We start from the raw sequence: 5,789 nt of genomic DNA, 5'->3' as shown, positions 1-5,789 counted from the left end.
AATGAATTAACCGAAATCAATACAAGAGAATTCCAAGACAAAAATCGAATCTCAAAATCAAAATATATTTTTAAGTATCAAGAGTGCATAACTGCTACTAAAAAACACATAAGGGGTATTTATAGTACGTGAGGAAATCTTACAATGAAAGCCCGGACGAAAAATAACAAAAAAGGGTTGGTGGCCACTTATGTGTGTCCACATGTGGCCTGGCCTTGAGCGCATGTGCCACAGGCAGCCTAAGGATGGGAGCATTTAGACATCTACATATACCAGTAAAATTTCCTGTAGCTTCTCCTCTCAGGATTTTGGACTTCTAGACTTAACTTACCCACATACCGTCCATATGTGTTACATGCCATCCATATTTTTACATAGGTAAGTCCCGAACATTCTTTTTTAGCTCATTCACTCTCCGCATCTTCAATTTTGGTACTTACCTTAGTCTTATATAGATAACATAACTCTATTTTTCATCTTTTTTAGGAACTTAACATCCAAAACCTAGTTTTCGATAAAACATACCCAAAATACATCATATATAACAAAACAACCTAAGAAACTTGCATATTTTCATAGATTTAAGTGTCGAAAGTGCGATATTTCTATATCACATCAACACTATCAACTTAGAATTTTTGCATGTCCTCAGGCAACACAACAAAACAAAATAAAACATGATGCTTAACTAAGAAAATCTAAGCTATTCAAGACAGTCAATCAACACTTTAAGCTTAAATCATAACACCCCCTCCTATCTCAACATTTAAAAACCAATCGTGTATAAACATTAAGCACAACAATGTGACACAATGGGATTAAGGTATGGAATTACATTAGCAATAAGCAACCATGCATATATAGACAAGTTACACTACCCAAAATAAGTATGTAGCTAGTAAAATGACTCATGTGCCCTCACAAAATAGAATTCCCACTCACTCATATAAAATAATACATGTCAATGCAAGGACAGTAAAGAGATACTCATACTCAGAAGAGAAACTCCATGCAATGTCGATCAAATATCATAGGCTTGCCCTTATTTTCTTTACCTAAGATTTCACAATGTCAAGTTAGGATCACTATAGGACTTTCCTCAGCTTGTAATGTAGGCTTGGGGGATGGTATGGTACTTATGGATATTAAATGACTAAGTCTCCTTGGCATTACACTAACTTTGGGGTCCACTTATTAACTATCTTTCTTTTTATTCCTCCCTTATTTCTCTCCCTTTTTATTATTTATTGCACATTCAGGTTGGGTGTGGTCTCTTATTCTTTCTTTTTTACCTTCTTCATAATTTTTATTTTTCTTTTTTCTTTGCTACCACACCCAACCCTACTAACTTTTTCTCTTATTTTACCCTTTTACACACCCACTTTATATCACACACCCCTATGATAGCCACCCTTAACTTAAGCGATTTGCCTGAGTTGACGTGCATAATGTCCAATAAGGAATGGGCCAAAATAGGCTATTGCAACAAAAATGGGAAGGTGAACAGTGAAACACTATGATACAAGCATAGAGAGCACAAGGTTTACAACGTCTTGTAGAAGGTTCAAGCTTCGGATTGTCAAAGGATCAAGCCTCGGATTTGCAAGTACTTGAAGACCTTTTGGAACCATTAAAAAGCCTTGTCCAAATTCAAGAGATAAGGAGGGATTTATACATCATTGTGGTCTTTTAAGACCTTTCTTTTACATTCCAAAGGAGCACCCTTCATTAAGGGTATTTTAGTCATTATTATGTAATAGTATAAATAGACCTTTTAGCTTCCATTTTCATTAGACTTTTGATAAAATGGAATATTATTCATATTTTGTAGCTTTAGTCTTGTATTTGTTAGCCTAAAATCCAAACTTGAAACCCTAATAGCAATTGAAAGTTAGTTTTCACTTGTCTTGGGTAATTTGGAAAGAAAGGTTTGATTGAGGAAGTGTGAGTCCTTTGAGTCACCTAAGAAAGTGGTTTGAGCTTCTATTGGTGTTGTGTGTTTGATGGTTTGAAACACCTTCTTGTGCTATTCACTTGGTAGGAGTAAGGGTCTCTCTACTATCTTTATGTTTATGCAATTCTTCTTCTTCAACTACTTCTACTGTGTTGTTTTTCTCTGTGCTTGCTGATTTTTGCATTTTTGGGTAAATTTCGTGTGTTTGGTGGTCTATAAGCTATCATTTGATATAAAATCCATGTATTAGATTTTTTCCCACAACTCTAAGTTTTGGATCTAAGAAAATCTCAACAAAAAAGAGTGTAGAAAATTGAAAATCACACAAAAAAAATTGTAAACCCATTTTTGTGTTTTGGCAGATTTTTAATCTTAGATCTGCATGTTTTTGTGTTGATTTTTTGGTTTCAAGTGCTAGATTCTTGTTCCCTATCACCTAGGGAGTCTAGATCTATATTTGGAACAAGATTTGGTTGTTTTTGAGCTATATCCACAATTATTGTAACTTGTTCAAAGCTTTTGGAGGTGAGATCCGTTTTGGGTTTGTGTTGATAACATGATTTGTGGCTGATTTTATGGTGGTTGTGCTTGTCTTGGCAAAAGGAACCTAGATCTAAAAGAAAAATTGAATTCGGGGTTCATTTACCTAGTGGTCAAACCTTGGTCAACTTTGAATATTCATATTGTTCTTCCTCAATCTTTATATCTTGTTAGAGAAGAATATTCAAAAGTTCTTGTTTGATCTTGAAAATGGAGGAAAGAGAGTGTACTGGTTGTTCAAGGCAATTTCCAAAAAGCTTACTAGTCTTGCCGAAAGAAGAAAACAACGGAGACAAAAGGAATCTTCAAGTACAATTACAAGTACAAGGGGGAACCAATTCATTTCTAATCCATTTTAAAACTTGAAAAGGCTTCAAACTTGAATATTTTTCCCTCCAAATGAATTCTCTTCCTTCTCTAAGTGTTGTTTGGCCGAGACAAGAATTTGAGAATTGAAAATTTTGAAAAAGTGACGTCCAATCATAGCTACCACATCATCACTATATAAACAACCAAATTGAGTTCTAAAGTAGATTTCTAAGTTTCTATTTGTTGTTTATAGTTTCTTTTATATTGATTATATCACTAATTATCAAACTAGTAAGTACCTACTAGGTTGATAATTAGTCTTGAGTCCGTTTTGTTCGTGTCTTTGCTTTTTGTGCGCTTTTCTTGTTTTTAAGTCGTAGTAGTTTGTTAGTTCAAATACATGCATTATTTTATTTGAGTCTTATCAAACAAAAATTGATTCCGGACCAAGGCATATTCACGACTCAACTCACTTACCAAGTATTGTAAAGTATTTAACATTTGCGAGACCAAGTGTTAGGTGATATCCGAGTGTGAATGTGTGAGGTTATTTGAACTAACTTATTTGTTTGTTTTGTAGGTTTTTGCCTTTGATATTTTTTGCTCTTTTTAGGTACCTTGACAATGGAAGGAACAACATCATCCACTCCGGATATTTATAGTATTTATACTTCCTCGGATCCTTTTGAAAATTTCCATTGGCACCTTGAAAGTCTACGCCAATTGATGATTAAAGCATTCCATCTAAGCCGAATCACCACTAACCAAGATACTAGCATTTTGCCTAGTATCAATTCTCATTGTGTGTAGGTTCAAGATAATATACTTCCACTGGAGGATTCAAGGAGAGTTCCTCAAGAACATATGGTTGTTGATCAAATGGAGCTCTTGGCTAAGAATTCCAACTTTAGGAAAAATGACAAAGAGGTGATGCAAGTAAGAATTCTTGACAAACTCCCTTGTAATGAGAGCTTCCCAAAGGAACAAATGGGCTGCCATGATCTAAACCTAGGGTAAGGCCATACCTCATGTGAGCTAAAAGGTAACAATGCTATCTCCTACACTCCTATAAACTTAGAATGCCGTCATATGGCTAGTAGTAGCCAAGTGGATGTAGTTGATGGTTTTCTTGGAGGAGAATTGCATGAGTCTTCCCTTTATGATACTCTTGATGTTGTTAGGTTGAATAATGACCAACTCTTATTGTGAGTATGCAATCACTAGTTGATCCTTTAGATGACGAAATCAATTATTTTTATAAGAATGATTTGTGTCCATCTAGGGCTAGCACTTATAACTTGAGTAAGGTTTCATTACCAAGTGAAAATAACATTCACACACTAGTTGAACCTTGTGAAAACCAAGGTGATTACACATTGGTATGTGAGTTACCAACAACTAGTGAGCATATGAATGTTGATCAACCTACTCACGAATGTAGCCCACTACTTAAGCATGTGTGTGGTGCATTGGATAAGTATCAAGTTAGTGATGAATTTGATAGATTTTATCATGGTATTGGAGATAATTCTTTGAGCATGTTGTATGATGAAACCCATATTGATAGATTTGCTCAAAGAAACCAAGAAAAGGCACAATCGGGTGAAGGTGACCTTGAATTGCTTGAATATTTTGGAAACCTGAATTGTGATTCTTCTTGTGAACATGTTTTTTTGTGTGATCCCTTTTCTTATTATGGTGATTTATATCTATGTGGGGATTACTCTCTTAAAATAGACAGTGGTGCATGCTTAGAAATTCCATCTATTTCTTCTCTGTGTGTTTCCTATGTTGAGCATCCTAGTGATGATGAACTTGGAACTAGTGAATACTTGCATAAGGGAACCATAGTTTAAGTTGATTTGTGTGACACCTTTCTCTACTCTCTATTTTCCTTTGATGACGTGCATGCTATTGTAGAGAGTATGTTTAGATTGGGTGAAGCCTATGGGGAAAAAAGTGTTACCTAAGGCCATTCTTTCCATTTCACCCCGATGCAAAATATGGATATGATGATGTTGGCACAACCACGTTGTTGATTGGCTTACATGACTAGAAAAGTATTATTCCTGAAAACCCGAAGGAAAAAGTGTTATTGTCCTCTTGGGATAATGTTTCTAAATGTGCATCCTTACTTGACACACTTGTTCTTTAATTGAATAAATCCCAACTTGTGGATGCCAAGTTGATGTTTTACTTGAGGGAAAGAAGTCATATATGCTTAATTGATTTAATTCCATCCTTGTGTACCTTATGTGCTATATTTTTTAGACCAAGTGACCCTCTTGTAGATGATAGCACCTTCGGTGATGTCTTCACACATAATTTGTTCCTATACTACCTCTTTGCCTATGATGATAATCATGTTAATTTTGAATTGACGTAATGTAGAGGTAGTAAGTTTGGTGGCTGGTTTCTTGCTTGAATGATGATGATTGTGAGTTTAGTAGCCTAGTGAAAGGAGTGGGTCACCTTAGATTAACCCTTTTGTCTTCAACTTCCATTTGACCCTGGAATACTTTTGAGTCGTGGAAGGTGTAGTTTCGGTTCATACTCAATTCCTTTTGATGTTTATGCCATCCACTTTTTTATAACCTTTTATGCAAAAATTTTCATGCCAAATTTTAAAGATATCTGGGTGTATGTCTAGTGTGAGCAACCATGGGTTGATGATATGAGTGTGGTACTAATATTAACCCTCCTACCAAGAGGATTGTGTGCTTGTTTTGCTCTCTCCTTGGTTTTGCAAGATCTGAATTTGAGGACAGATTCCTTTCAAGATGGAGAGGATGATACAAGCATAAAGAGCACAAGGTTTACAAGGTCTTGTAGAAGGTTCAAGCATCGAAATGTCAAAGGAACAAGTCTCAGATTTGCAAGTGCTTGAAGACCTTTTGGAACTATTAGAAAGCCTTGTACAAATTGAAGAGATAAGGAGTGATTTCTACATCACATAGGTGCCTCAACTAAGGGCATTGTGGTCTTT

This window comes from Capsicum annuum, chromosome 7 (genome assembly GCF_002878395.1).
Source record: "Capsicum annuum cultivar UCD-10X-F1 chromosome 7, UCD10Xv1.1, whole genome shotgun sequence".
Classification (NCBI taxonomy): Eukaryota; Viridiplantae; Streptophyta; class Magnoliopsida; order Solanales; family Solanaceae; genus Capsicum; species Capsicum annuum.
The sequence above is the reverse complement of the archived record's forward strand: the minus strand, read 5'-3'. Positions refer to the sequence as shown.